Genomic DNA, 16959 nt, shown 5'->3' on the forward strand with positions numbered 1-16959 from the left:
TTTCATATATTAATAAGCAGTTTTGTGAAAAAGAAATTCTAAGAAATAATAATAACATGTTGAACTACTTTTGGGGGCTCCTTTTACAAACTACTAAGAATTTCATATATTTAAAGATTTTTTGATAACACTTTAGATTAGGGAACACTATTATAGTTGCTTATATGCATGCATATTACTAGCATATTAGCTGTTTATAAGTATTTTTAAAGCATATTAATGCATGACCATATTCTAGATTCCTTAACCCTACCCCATTCCTAAACTTAACTATGACAACAACTACCTTACTTACTATCAATAAGCATTTATTAGGAGTTTATTGAGGGGAACCTCTTAATAGTGAATATGTTACAAATCTTTATGTCCCCTCAAAGTTTTTTCAAATAATTCCATCATAGAAGGAATGTATTCAAGTTAATAAATGTAGGAATTCTTAATGTATTTTTGAATAAATTTACACATCCAGACCAAACAATGTGTGTCACGTCACTGACCAAATAAAAAAACACAGACAGAGAGGAGACGGATATACCTAAGACCCATGTATGTCAAACCGCTGCCCTGTGTTATTAACATTCGGGGCAGTTTGCCTACATACCCTGCAAACCCACGTCTGGAAACCACCGCTGAATATTTGGACGTGCTGACAGAGTCTCAAATAACAAGAGTAAGGATGCCTGAAACCACATTGTTTTCACAGGATGATGACCAGCTATGTGTGTGTGTATCAGAATGCAGGGGTGGAGAAATTGTGGGCCACAAGCTGAAACCAAACTAAAAACCAAGATATTATCCTAACAATGGGATACACTAATTATACTGCCACATCTACACTGTGTCCCTGTTACCCACACAAAAATCAGTCTGTCTGCTCAGCAACAAAGAAGATCAGCTTCTGTTTCAGCCCCAGCTGAGATGAATTACAACTCCAGCTGGTTTTTATTCCTGCAGTGTGACTCCCTAAACTTAAAAACAAATGCAAAGCCCAGCAAGCAAACACAATCTCCCTCCCTCTCACTGAACTCCGAGGAGACTCGAGTCTTGAGACAGTCAGTCTTCAATTATCTGTGATAAGTAAATGGGCCTTATCTATCTTTTTGAATAGAAAAGGCTCTGTGTTGCCAATATGATAAACATTTCAAAACAAAACTAGTTAAAGCAGTATTTGACCCCAAAGTGAAAGATCTGTCATCATTTACCTAACTTTACAATAAGCGCTGCATGGCTTTGGGGGAAAAAGTGTGATTATAATTTTTTTTATAGTGATTTAAAATGCAATTTATAAAAATGCTACAGGCTGGCAGTAATGATAATATTAATTATTATATATCATTTGTATTGTAATATTTCACTGTATTTAAGAAAAATATAATAATAATAATTGTATTTTCAGTACCACTGTAAAAGTACAATTATTATTGTTTTATAATAATTATCATTTAATTAACCGTGCAGCCCTATGTACATACCAGCTTAATTTTTTGTTTTCACAACACAAAAGGTAATATTTCAAGCATATTTTAATTAGAACATACATAATGGATAATGTCAAGCCTTTATTTCAAAATAATATTTTATTTAATTTATTTTGGTGTTTATTTTGTGATACTAAATTGTATTGCTTAATTTTATAATATAATATACTAAGATTGTCCAATCAGAATCCAGTATGGCAGAGCAAAATGAAATAAAGAAACACTGTATATATGAACTATTTTAAACACATTGAAACATTTTTTTATATATATATATATATATATATATATATATATATATATATATATGATGCATCAAGACATTTTATGCCAGGTTTGACTTCTTGTGACCTTCATGTGAAGTTTAAAATGAACCCAACCGAGACAGAGATTTGAGAGCTATGGCTTATGGCTTTAGAAGTCCTGAACTATAGATCACTTTTATGGTGCTTTTTGCAAGACTATGAATCACCATCCATTTTCATTGTGCATAACACAGGTAAACTTGTGTGTTAGACAGAAAAAATAAAGTCATACAGGTTTAGAATGACATGAGGGTTGATTTGAATTTTTTGGCTGAATTATCCCTTCAACTCCATCTCTGGGTTGTGTTCTGTTCGCTTTATGCTGAGAACAGGCTGTTTTTCAACATGGTGCCCTCCCTCCCCCTCTGGCACTAATGTGTCACAACAGACCTCCCATATAGATCACATTAGTATGACTGGGCACCAAATGAACCTCTGTGTTCGATCTGTTTTCTCAAAGATAACCTGCCTATTGAAGGATTCACTAATCTTGAACTATCTCAGTGTCAATAGCTTCTGTTTGATCTTGAAATCCAAGTAAAGTTTGCTAATCTATACCTTCAGACCTTTTAAATCAAGGCTCTTTCACCTGTCTCTTTAAAGTTTGTTGAGTTGAGAATCCGTAAGCCAGAGAAAGGTGAAGAGTACTGGAGAAAGACAAGCGTGACCTGCTCTGTGACAGGGAGGGAAGCACCAGTCACACCCCACATGCACCTGGGATCAAAGAGGTCACACACAATGCCTTACTGCCTCACTGAAGATAGTTCACCCAAAAATGAGCCTGTATGACTTTCTTTTTTTTATGGAGCACAAAATTGTGTTAATTGGGTTAGTTAAAGTTAATAGGGTCCGAATTTAATTTATTTTCCATATAAGTCATACAGGTTTGGAACAACATACGGGTAAATAAATGATGACAGAATTTTCTATTTTAAAGTTTAAGAAACAAAAGAAACTTTACTTTTTTGGTCTTTTTTCCTATGCACCTATCTATTACCTGAAGGTCACTCTCAAAAATAAAGGTTCTTTATTGGCATCAATGGTTCCAAAAAGAAGCTTTACCATCCATGGAAACTTTTTATTCCATAAAATATTTTTTACAGTGGAAAGAGGTTCTTTAGATTATTAAAATGTTCTTCACACTAAGAAAAAATGGTTCTTTTAAGAACTGTTCATTGGGGAACCAAAACTGGTTCTTCTATGGCATCGCTGTGAAAACCCCCTTTTGGAACCTTTATTTTTAAAGGGTTATTCTACCCCAAAATGAAAATTTTGTCATTAATCACCTACCTCCATGTCGTTCCAAACCTGTAAAAGTTTTGTTCGTCTTTAGAACACAATTTAAGATATTTTGGATGAAAACCAGGAGGCTTGTGACTGTGCCATTGACTGCCAAGTAAATAACACTGTCAAGGCCCAGAAAAGTATGAAAGACATCGTCAAAATAGTCCATCTGCCATCAGTGGTTCATTCTGAACTTTATGAAGCGACAAGAATATGGCAGATGGACTATTTTGACGATGTCTTTCATACTTTTCTGGGCCTTGACAGTGTTATTTACTTGGCAGTCAATGGCACAGTCACAAGCCTCCTGGTTTTCATCCAAAATATCTTAAATTGTGTTCCGAAGACGAACAAAGCTTTTACAGGTTTGGAACGACATGGGGGTAAGTGATTAATGACAAAATTTTCATTTTGGGGTGGAGTAACCCTTTAAGAGTGTGCGTGATGATGATTGTTAATAGACTATTTTAAAGTTGAAAAGTTAATTATTCTAGATTCATTTTAAAAAATTTATTTAAAAATTTTTTTTGCTGAAGATTACACTTAACAGTTGTTTAAACACTTTTTTTCATAGAGTTTACTATAATGTTTTGATGCCTAAATTTACTTGTAAAATTATTGATTTAATGTTTTATTTTTAATTCATTCAGACAAAATAATGAAATTTTATATTAGCCATTTATCTCTTTTTGGTCATAAGAAAACAATTGTCGGCTTATCAGTATCAGTGAGAATCTTAATATCAGTTCATCCCTACTTCAAAGTTTGTTTAGGCCTATATCTCAGTAGAATTACAATTAAACATTAAAAAAGAATGTTGTAAAGATGTAAAGTATCCACAAAAATGCAGCAGATTGTGGGATATCATAGGCAGTAAGTTATAAAAATCAACATCAAAGGCATATAGGAAGCCAAGATGTTACACAAAAACTGAACTTGGATGTGTTTCCCAGGTTTTGGACATCGATCCAAAGTTCCTTTACACACACACACACACACACACACAAATACAATCTCCACCAACACACATCTATTATGCACCTGTATATGTATCTTATGCTAATACACAAATATTCAGAAATAACATGAGTCAAATCTAAGACACTTCCCACAATGCAATGCACACACATGCATGCATGTATGCACACATTGAGCTGTGCAGACTCCAGATCGGGTCTGTCTTTGTGAAGCAAGAACTGGCACAAATCCTTCGGTGAGACGGCTATTCAGTGTCTGCCGCCTCCATCCTCGGTCAAACACACAAATCCTCTGAATGGCCGACCGACTGATCAGATCCTCAAAACCCTGCTGAACAGTGCATCACAGCTCACATATTTATGTGCACAAGCAAAAATCAAAGATTTGAAATGTGCAAAGTCACACAAACACTTTTAAAGCTGTCTTTTTTTTTAATGGTGGCCATTGACATCCATTGTATAGACAAAAAAACACTGAGATGCTTCTCAAATGCAGTACTGTAAATGATCACAGAATTTTATTTTTGGGTGAACTATGCCTTCTATAATACAAAGATCTATGCAACATTTACCGTATTTCTGCAAGCAACAGGGCAGTTTGTCTCATTATCATTAGCATTCTGAACTCCCGTGATAACAAGCCAGACTTAATGCATCGCTAATTTGCTGTTTGTCATGACAAGTTTTGCACAAAATATTGCTGAGAGCGTTGTTTTTAAAAGAGTAAAATTACTCCCTCCGGTGCAGCACGCCTCCTCGTGAATATTTCAGCAGCCTGTGTGCAAGCTGAGCCCCCTTCAAGAGCTAAATTAATGTTTTATTTACAGACAACACACTGTAAATATGCTGCTGAATCAATATTCTCTCCACTGAGTGTCCAGTGAGACAAATAGAAGATTTATGACGATATACATTCAGTGAAAATCATGCATTCAAGTCAATAACATTACACTGCAAAAGTTAGTGCACAATAAAATGCAGTTTACATGGATTTGACATCTCTACATGCTATTTTTCAGTACAATGACATCATACTGGGATAATGTTCTGGGCCGTTATAGGCTGATCCAGTTGAACACCACATTTGATCCCAAGAGGCCAATCATAGCCTGATTAACATAACAAAGGAGGCCAATCAGGAATACCCCCCTAGGCACATTAAATAATAACTGCTCTATTACAAGCCCCTGATGAGGGTGAAGCTATCTGCCCAATGGGGCAGAACCACAAGTGAGAATTCCATGTTAAAATTCATTTCCACTTTTCTGTCCCACGACATGAGTATGAGCAATTTAGACTCAAGGTTTCTTCTTTCAAAAGCAATATAGTGCAAAATAAAAATTTTATATTTTATAAAAGAAAATGTTAATCATTCTTAACGACATAAAACTTCGACACAATGCTAAGGTGTTGAAGGAAAAAATTAATATTTGTACATCCATTAAGTATTTTTCACATTATTTTCCAATAATCAAGAGTACCACAATTTCTGAATACTGCAACAAATATAAAAATATTTTAATTCAGCATTACATTAACCAAAAGTAACAGTAAAACTTTCTATACATCAAAGAAGTCTGAAAAAAAGTATATTTCTACAATAATATTAAGCAGCACATATTTTTTCAACCTTTCAATTAAAAAATAATAATAAAAACAAGGAATTTTTAAATGATATAGAAATTGATTTAAAATGCATTTAAAACAGTTAAGAATAGAAAGTGATTACATAAAATACAGTGCAGTCAGTTCAGACGTAGCACAGTGTTCATTCAACAAATGCACAGCTAAACAGATGAGTTTTGAGTCTGTATTTAAATGTGGCTAATGTTTTAGCACATCTGATCTCTTCTGGAAGCTGGTTCAAACTGTGGGCTACATAATAGCTAAAAGTGGACTCCCCTTGTTTTGTGTGAACCCTTGGTGTTTCTAACTGACTTGATCCTAATGATCTGAGTGGTCTGCTAGGTTTATATTCAGTGAGCATATCTGCAATGTATTTAGGTCCTAGGCCATTGAGTGACTTATAAACGAGTAAAAGTATTTTAAAATCAATCCTAAATGTAACTGGAAGCCAGTGTAAGGACCTGAGGACTGGTGTGATATGCTCAGATTTTCTGGTTCTAGTCAGAATCCTGGCAGCAGCGTTCTGGATGAGCTGCAGTTGTCTAATGGTCTTCTTGGGAAGGCCGGTGAGGAGACCATTACAGTCATCTCCACAGTTTCTCCAAATCTTGACTGGAAACAAAACATCTAATTCTTGCAATGTTTTTGAGATGATAGTATGCTGATTTAGTTACTGCTTTGACATGACTACTAAAACTAAGGTCTGTCTCCAGAATCACCCCAAGATTTTTGACTTGATTTTTAGTTGTTTGACCCCTAGAGTCAAGGTATGCATTCACCTTGAGAACTTCATCTTTGTTTCCAAATGCAATTATTTCAGTTCTCTCCTTGTTTAACTGAAGAAGGTTTTGGCACATGATCCAACTGTTAATTTCATCAATGCATTGGCAGACGGAGTCAATGGGGCTATAGTCATTTGTAGATACGGCTAGGTAAATCTGGGGATCATCAGCATACTGTAGCTGTGATAGGCAATTTGGTTCTTCCTCATTATCTGACTTAGTGGGAGCATATACAGGCTAAACAAGAGCAGTGCAAGAATTGAGCCTTGTGGGACTCCGCATGTCATGGCCGTCCACTTAGACTTATGCTCTCCTATACTCACATAATAACCTCTCCCTTCGAAGTATGACCTGAACCATTTGAGTGCCATCCCAGAAAGCCCGACCCAGTTTTCCAGTCTCTCTAGAAGTATGTTATGATCGACAGTGTCAAACGCAGCACTAAGATCTAATAGTACCAGCACTGAGATTTTTCCTGAATCAGAATTTAAGCGAATATCATTTATTATCTTAATGAGTGCTCTCTCTGTGCTGTGATGCGCTCGGAAACCACATTGAAAATTGTCCAGGTATCCATTTGAGTTTAAGTAGTTGTTCAGCTGATTAAAAGCTACTTTTCAATAATCTTACCTATGAAAGTAAGATTTGATATTGGTCTATAATTGCTCAACATGGTGTTATCACGATTGCACTTTTTCAGAAGGGGCTTAACAACTACAGTTTTAAGGGAGTTTGGAAAAGTCCCAGAAAGAAGTGAGGCATTCACCACTTCTAAGAGATCAGCTTCTAAACAGTTAAGCACACTTTTGAAAAAATGTGTGGGAAGTGAGTCAAGATAGCAGGTTGACGATTTAAGGTGCTGTACTATTTCTTCCCAAATTTTGGTATCAGTTGCTTTAAAGACAGACATAGTCCCTCCTTTTTGAAATTGCAGTTGAATCTGTGTGACTCTGCATAACTTGAGGATGTGCCAATCTCCTTTCTGATATTATCGATCTTCTCAGAAAAGAAGGAAGCAAACTCATTGCATTTGCTGTCAGAGAGCATTTCACTGGGAATCTGACTTGGGGGGTTTGTCAGTTGTCAGTCAGTCAAAAAGAGTGAAGTGAAGTGACATACTGCCAAGTATGGTGACCCATACTCGGAATTCATGCTCTGCATTTAACCCATCCAACGTGCACACACACAGCAGTGAACACACACACACACACACACCGTGAACACACACCCGGAGCAGTGGGCAGCCATTTATGCTGCGGCGCCTGGGGAGCAGTTGGGGGTTCGGTGCCTTGCTCAAGGGTACCTCAGTCGTGGTATTGAGGGTGGAGAGAGCGCTGGACATTCACTCCCCCCACCTAGAATCCCTGCCGGCCCGAGACTCGAACCCGCAACCTTTGGACTACGAGTCCGACTCTCTAACCATTAGGCCACGACTTCCCCGCGACTTCCCCGAGGAGTGCGAGTGTTGTTTAAGTTACTGTTTTTAAGGTTTGAGAAGAAGGTCTGTCTAGCTGTGGCTAGTTCTACATTGAAAGCATGAAGGCTGTCTTTATAGATGCTATAGTGAATTTCGAGTTTCGTCTTCCGCCACATCCGCTCAGCTTTTCTGCATTGACTTTTCATGCTCTGAACTGCTGTTCATTTTCTCCAAAATGTTTTTTGTCTGCCAGTCTTCTTGCTGACCTTTATCGGAGCAATATCATCAATAACATTCTTAACTTTTGAGTTAAATGAATCCAGGAGAAGATCAACTGAGTCTGCAGAAATGCTTGGTTTTAGAGATATTGCCTTCATAAATAGAGCACTAGTGTTCTCATTAATGCATCTCTTTCTGACAGAGACAGATCTAGATTCAGTGGTGACAGAGATCAATATATCAAAGAAAATACAGAAGTGATCAGATAGTGCTACATCCTTAATAACAATGGATGAGATGTTTAGACCTCTACTGATGAGTAAATCTAGAGTGTGTCCACGATTGTGTGTGGGTCCGTGCACATGCTGACTCAGGTCAAAAGTGTTTAAAACAGTTATAATTTATTTTGTAGTTTTGATTTCTGCATTATCTATGTGAATATTAAAATCCCCTGCAATAGCAAAACAGTCAAACTCTGAGGAAATCATTGATAACAGCTCAGTGAGCTCTTCAACAAAGGCTGGAGAATATTCCCCGGCGTACTCCACGAAGGGGAGATCGCGCTGGATAAGGGCGAGGAGACAGGCGGCAAACTCCATCGCCGCGGAGGGGGAAAAAACGGGGAAAAAAAAACTTCTCAAAAAACAGAAAACAAAACGAGGTAGGAAAATTGTCGCTTACATCAGTTATGGCCGGGATTCTGTCACGCTGCTCGGGGAGCAAGGAGCGAGGAGACAAGGAGAACGTTCGTCATTACTTTTAATGCGGGTAACATGGAGTACAGGGGTGAGACAATCAATCCCGGACATGGGAGACAGGGAGACACAGGGCTTAAGAACACTGGGAAATCAAACGAGGAAGGACAGAAACAGGTGACGAGTAATTAAACACAGGGCTGGGGACAAATGAACTACTAAAGACTCTAAACGAGGAAAGGAACAGGAAGTCCAAATATGGGCACGAGAGGAGGAGGAAACAAGACACCGGACTGACATAATGATAAACAGAGTGCGTGGAGCTCCTTTCAGCACAATACTTAGGTATTCAAAAGACAAATACTGACCAAATGACACTTGCTTGCATTGATAAACATCTTTAAACAGAGCAGCTACACCTCCACCTCTCCTAACAGTCCTGCAGACACTTATATAATTAAAGTTAGGAGGGGCTGTTTCATTTAGGACTGTTGCACTGCAACTGTCTTCTAGCCATGTTTCATTTAGAAACATAAAATCCAGGTTGTTTGTGGTTATTAAATCATTGATCAGAAATTATTTATTTTTTAGTGAGCAAATGTTTAAAAATGCTAACTTGATGGAATTACATTTGGTCTCTACAGCAATCTTAGATTGATGCATTAAAGGCCGCAGATTAGATGGGTCAGCCGTACGGCTTGAGAAGGCCTTAGACTTTCTATCATGTGATAAAAACAGAAATAGAGGAGGCTACAGGCACACTGGGTTCCCGCTTGTTCTGTAAACATTTGTGAATGTTGCTGCTAATATAGCGGGGACCTGTAAAATACTGTAAAATGTTAAAAGATTCATCATAAACTGAAGGAAACAACCAAAACCTGCTTGTGCATTTCATATTTTATACCTTCAGGTCTGTTAAGACACTCATACAAGTGTCTGTTAAGACACTAAAACAAACATGGCATTTCAGAGGAAAGTGAAGTTGTTTTTCAAGTTATCTACTCTTAAAAATCACACCATATGGAGAATAAGCTTTGCTGATATTAAACAGAGAAGGTCAGGTAAACTGAGACTTAAGACAGAACCTATATCAGCCGCTCTGGCTCTCTGTTATTACAGCCCTATAAATAGCAGCCCTGTATCACATCAACTCTCGTGACGAGCTGAACTTTAACAAAAGGCTCTCTTGTCTGGAAGACTGTGCTTAAAAGGGTGATGGATTGGCAAGCAGGGAGAGAGGAAGAGGGTGCGAGACATTCAGTCCAAGAATAACAGAATACCACGCTCACAGCGTGAAAAAAAATCAATGCTTCTGCTCTACTGTATATTTCAGAAAAACCCTAGTGCGACTTTTATGGGTTGCAGCTTTCATGTGGAATAGCATTATGAAGTTGAAAGTGACTGGAAGATAAAAAAAAAAGTCTGAAATCTGGAATTGGGGGCTAACTAAGGTCCTTGTACACCACATCCCAGTCAATCATTAGGCTCTCCATCGCTCGAGGTATCAAGAAGATCAGCGTGTGCATAAAACCCAGTCCTCCTCTATATTCTGACAAATATTAACAAGCCCACAACAAAGCCAGCTCCATATTCCATCATGCCTTTCATCACACCCATCAGAGAGCTACGACCAGGGTGGGGGTTTAAGTGCACCCCGTACTGTACTGCAGCGAGCGAGCGTGTTGCCACCCCCTGCAGAGCCAGTCTAATGCACTCAAAGAGAATTACAGAGTGATCACAGGTTCACTCCATCTCTAATGAGTTCAGGGCTGCCTGCTCCAGCCGGCCCTCCTGTAACCCACCTTCTCATTCAGTCTCCCTCATACCCCTTTTCCACCAAAGCAGTTCCAGGTGCTAGTTCAGAGCCAGTGCTATAGCCGGTTCTTAGTTGGTTCGACTGGCGAGCCCTTTAAGAACCGGTTGCTTTTCCACAAGCTAGAGAGCCAATACAGAGCCAGGTTTTACGTCACTGAATACGTTTCATGTTTCGGATCACTAGCGCGGCACAACAGGCATCTGTACAAAGCATCAGCGCCACACAGATTGATCGATCGGCACACAACACACTAAAGCACCGCGAGAGCGATCCAAAAGCATAAAGAGCCATCTGCTTTCCAGTCGCTCCTGCAGCACCCCAATATGCCTCGCACCGAACGGTCCGCGCAGCGCTGATCTATCCCGGACAAGCCTAAACAAACAATCAGCAATGGGGGACGTTGCATTGCTATTGATGTTCATGGCTTTGCGAACCTACATCGGCATCCAAACACGCCGAATCAAACGTGTTAGCGTTTAGCTGCTATTTCAAATATGGCGGTCCAAGTTTCTGTTCGTCTTATTGGTCACGGTAACCCCGCCCCCAGCCCCTGACGCAAGCGGTTCTTTCTTCTAGCCCAGCAATGTTTTGGTGCTACTTACGAACCGCTTTTACTGGTTCGGAGCTGGTGCTTTGGATGTCGAAAAACAAAGAACCGGTTTGAAACTAGGCTCTGGCTCCGAACCAGCACTGGAACTGCCTTGGTGGAAAAGGGGTATCAGTGAGCTTTGGTTTCTAAGGACAGCAGCTTTGGTTTCTAAGGACTTTACTGTACAGTAGTAACATTTAAAATTTTACTAATTTAATTTAAATTTCCAGTAAAAATATTCAGTAAAAAAATCGTTAACTGAAACTACTAAAACTGTTTTTTACTTTTATAATACGCTGGCAACCACCTTAAAGGGGCATATCACCCAAAAAGTAAAAAGTTGCTGTTAATTTACTCTAAGATGTAGGTAAATTTTTCTTAAGCAGAACTGTATAATTAATTAAATAAAAAAATGTATCTGAAAATATAATCCTTGGTGATTAAAAAAAAATACAAGCAACAATTTAAGGTCTTTAAGAAGTGAAACGATTGGTCTGTGCAAGAAACAAAACATTATTTGCAACATTATTATCTGTAATCTATAAACTCAGGCAAATGGGGAAGTCTGATTCATTTACACAAATGGTTCTTTCAGATATTTTATGAAATGATTCACATTTTATGAATTGCAAAGGACAAATACAGCTAAAAATCTTCTTTACTGTTTCACAGAAGAAAAAAAAGTCACCTACATCTTGGATGGTCTAAGAGTGAGTAAATTAACAGCAAATGTAAATTTTTGGGTGTACTGTTTCTTTAAAATACAAGTTGTAAAGATGATGAATCAAAGTGCTTCAAATAGTGTTTGCACAAGGTCAGGTAAATACTAATATTGTAACGGGGCGAACGAGACGTGAGACGTGCGGATCCAAGTGCAAGCTTTTAATTATAAACATAGTCAATAAACAGGCAGGGTCAAACAACGGCAAACAGATATGGTACGGGCAAGACACAGAGCAATCCGAGGGCTAGCGAGAGTCGACAATCGGCAAACAATATCCAACAGGGCAAGGCAGAGAGATAATCCAGGTATATGAGCAGTAGTCCAAGAGAGGTGCAAACAAAGTCCAAACGGCAAAGGGGTAAATCCAGGAAACGCGGGCAAGAATCAAAACACTAGAAAAACACACAAGGCAAGGCTATGACAACAAAGTGGGTTCCGTATCGCAGCTAAAACTAGGAGAGTTATAAATGCAGAACAATACTGGAACTAAACAGAAAAGCACAGAATGGCTCAGTAAGGCAGCTAACACTAGGGGAGTGATAAACGCAATACAATACTCGGCAGAGAGGAAGAGGAAGTCCATGGTTTATGTAGGGTGTGTGATCAGTGCAATCAGCTGTGTGTCATCAGTGCAATGGATGATGGGAATTGTAGTGTGAGGTGGCGTGCAACAGTTAGTGTGGTGCAAGAGTCCATGTGGTGAGCGAGTGACCTCTGTTGGTGAGTTAACGGAAGTTCATAGACCAGATTCATGACAAATATACTCCTCAGTCTCATTCACACAAATACAAAACACCATCAAAACACACAACACTAAACTAATACAATAAACATTAATTTAGCAACATAATATACATAACTGATACGAAAAAGCTAAGTATAGCTATTTCAAAGAAAAATCATCAAATGTAAAACATCACACAGGGAATTCTGGGAATGTCAATTCATGTCAGGGTTTTCATTATAAATTATAAGATGATTTGTTCTTTGTCACTGCCAAAAACTGTACATTTAACAGAATTTGACTGTAAAGTTTAATGAAATGTCTCCCAAAAACAGTTTTTTTCCCCACTGTGTAGATTAAGGGAACCAATTAAGGTTTTTACTGTAGCCTTTTTACAGTCTCTTACCGTTAAAATCGTTATAATTACAATCATTATTAATTAGGGGTGTGCGATATATATCGTCTGCAATAATATCGTAAATGTTGTTTTAACGATGTGCAATTTGACAATATCAAGTATTTTGCAAAAACCAAACAAAACACGTACGGAGTGCACGCATACATTAGCCTACATGGTGATGAAGCGGGTTAAACAGTAGTGATGGGAAGTTCGGATCATTTTACTGACTCTGACCTTTGAGTCTCGTTCAGCAAAATGAACAAATCTTTTTTCGAGTCATTTCGATCATTTTAGCAAAATATAATTAAAATATTACGTGCTACTTCCCTAACACATCTACTACTTATGCAAACGTTGATCACACTACAAACAATACAAAACTGTAATGGTATAAGAAACAGAAAAAAAATAATTCATTGTTTACCTGGGTCTTTAGTCTATGATTAACTCACCTCACCTCTTATCTGACAAGTCTTCGTGTTTGAGTCATTCGTTCATCACGTGACAGCCCTATACGCGTAACGCAGTCTGAGCCGGAAAGAGAATTGATTAGTTAATCTCTCGAGTCTTTTGAGTCGTTTGTTCTTTTGTCACGTGACGTGACAGCATTGGATATAGAAATTAGTTCATTTACAACCTTCCTTACAAACGGCTGCATTGTTATTATTATTATTATTATTTACTCTTACAGTTATGTGATGCGTTTCTGGTCTCAAATTGTAGCTTTTTATTTCTTACAGTTTATAAATGTGTGAATTTCTGTCATGATGGTTCTTTTCCATAACACTGAATGTGGTAACAAAGGTAATAAACTAAAGAGTTGGTTATTATTATTATTATTATTAAGTCTTTTCCCCTCAGACTGCATAGGTTTAGCTTATGGGGCTGTCACGTGATGAACGAACGACTCAAACTCGAAGACTCGAGAAATGAACTAATCAATTCTCTTTCCGGCTCAGACTGCATAGGTTACGCGTATGGGGCTGTCACGTGATGAACGAACGACTCGAAACAGGTGAACTAATTCAGTGCAGAACCTATAGGATGTTGCGCATGCGTGACTGAACAAATCCCTCCCCGAGACGACTCGTTCTGAATCACATTAAAGATTCACTCAAAATGAACAAATCGTTCAAGAACGACCCATCCATCACTATTAAACAGTGCACGTGCGCATTTAGTGTTCTTTCACTGAATGATTCAGTCTATTAAAATGCATTAAGAATGATCGCAAAAAATGTATATATTTATGTTTCATAAAGTTAAAATCACACGAAGAGTGACATATTTTCTTAAAAAATAAGCATGATTACAAATGTGATATTGATTTTATACATATATTTAGATTTTAGACACCATATTGCCTGTTTTTGCTCCATTTCGCCAACAAAAAATTATTCCAAACAGCTACACTACAGTTTTGGGTCTCTGAGCAACAGGACAGTGCTTCGTTCCTGAATGAATCAACCGTTAAATGATTCGGTTCAGTCGCAATGACTCACTTATTACCAGCGACTTTCTGTCACCTACTGGTGGTTTTAATTTAACATTTAAAGTCTATTTTAATTTTTTAAATAATATCAGTATTCAATGTTTTATGTTTAAAATGTCAAAAAATTATGCATTTGTAACTGGTTAAAGCACTCCATGTCCATCTGAGCTGCATTAAATAGTGTGTAAATACAACTAAATGCCACTTTTGATGCAATTTCTGCAAAGATTAATTTTGATGATACTGGTTTCATTTGTAACATTTGGTAACAGCCTAAATGTGTATTATCTTAATTTACTGATTAAATGTAACAATTTGACTCAAAAGCTGTATACTTTTAGAAAAAAAATGCTTTATTAAAGGTAAAAATCAATGTAAACTTAAATGAAAAGATTAATTAAATCCCTGACGTGAACTGACCACACAGAATATGAAGAATATCAAAAACTGCAGCTGTCCACGGTAAACAGATATCAGCACAATAACACACTCTGCAAAATATCGTCTAATTATCTAATAGGTTTGAGCTGGCTTCAGTTTATTCAGCTCATGAGAACAATTGCAAAAATGCCTTTAACAGCGTCAGTGGTTTGTGTTCCTGATGGACTGTTATTATTACTCATACTTAGGGATTGTTGAAAAACCCTAACTGCAAGTATTAAACTTCAGCTCATAACTCATTGTGCACTGTTTGTGCTTTTCAAGAGTGCATGAACCATCTGAAAATTGGGGAAACACAATGTTTTTATAAATAATATTATTTAGGTGATGTAAAATTTGAACTGATTTGCTGAAAGAAGCACTAGCCGACCAACCAAGTAGTTAATAGAGGCCTATTTATATGACCGTATAATGTATTATTACAAGGGATCCATAATAATACAATTATTTTCATGTTATGGAAATAAAATATTTTCACGTTATGCCTGCTAATCAGTAAATAGCAGATATTACTATTCTCTAATCATTTGCATTTAAGTTAATAAAAGTTTAAATGCTAAAAAATCTAAAATCAGTTGTTTAAAATCGTACAAGTGAATTTAGGAATCACAGCATTATAATGTGCAATATGAAAATGGGTGTTTATTTTAAAAATTTTATAAAGATTACATTTATAGGAATAGTTTACCCCAAAAATGAAACTCAGTGGTCACCAAAATGGTTTGCTTACATTCTTCATTTTATCGTCTTTTGTCATCCACAGAAGAATGTTTAGATTGGAACAACATGAGTGTGATAAAAAATGAATTAGGGATTCGCAATTTTGGTATCAATATCATATTGGTTTGTGATATGAACTGGTTTTAGCTGGCTTTAACAGTAAGATTATTATGTCTGTTAAAACGCTTTCAAAAATGCACAGTGTCACTGTTTTTTTGGGCTACATGATTAATTAAAATTTCAATCAATTCAAATTTTATAGCCAAAAGTTTGGCTTGAAAACTTTTGCAGCTCTACTGGTTTTCTAGTGCAAGTTCAGACAAATTCATTGCTTCTGGGAAGAGGCAGAATTGGGAGTAATTGTGATTAAGGTAATCTGCAGCAGTCACATCCATTCAAAAACAAACCAGTCGAAACAGGAAACATTATGAGTCGTTCCTACCTCGGCGCTCAGTGCCCCGCAGGTTAGTCTGAGACTAACAGAGATTTCTGGGTGATCTCTATACATTAACTCAGTGCCCCAAGGTGAGAGCAACAAGATAAACGATTGCTTTTTTCTTAATGCTGCTCTTCCCCGAGCTAAGTTCATTTCATTAAACACTGTGAACTCTCGTTCCCTCCAGCTCAGAGCGCAACAGACTTCAGCAACATGCTGATAAAACAAGAGCAGAGCCCCATCTGTACTCACAACAAACTCAGACTGTTTTTCATTATAACACAGGCTTATACAGAAACCTCGTATCTATTCTCACCGCTCTGTTACAACAATATTACTGACAGTCTGTAACTGCAAAAACAAAGGAGACACGTTCACACAAGATGTATTTGTGCGCTTAAAAAGCAGACTGAATACAACCTAATGATAAATGCAAAGAACATTTAAAAGTTAAACTTGACAAGCCACCAAACCACCAAAAACATGATATTTATTACATTGAATTAATATAAATACAAAGCTGGGTAGATTACTTACAAATTGTAGTTCATTACAGATTACATTATGAAAACGGTAGTTAGTAACGTAATCTTGGTTACTCATTTTAGGTAATGTATTCTGACTACTTTTTAGATTACTTTTTTTCAAATTAACTTTACTTACTCTATTGTTCAATTTCATTCTATTTTATTTTTATTTTCAGTCTTATTTTCTCTACAAGTAAAAATTAACATCAGACTAACAAGTGACTTTTACATTTACACACTATGGTTTGCGATATCTAATCATCAAGAACATCAACAGTGCTGGTCTTGTCTCAAAATCACACTGAGG

The sequence above is a fragment of the Barbus barbus genome (genome assembly GCF_936440315.1).
Source record: "Barbus barbus genome assembly, chromosome: 5".
Classification (NCBI taxonomy): Eukaryota; Metazoa; Chordata; class Actinopteri; order Cypriniformes; family Cyprinidae; genus Barbus; species Barbus barbus.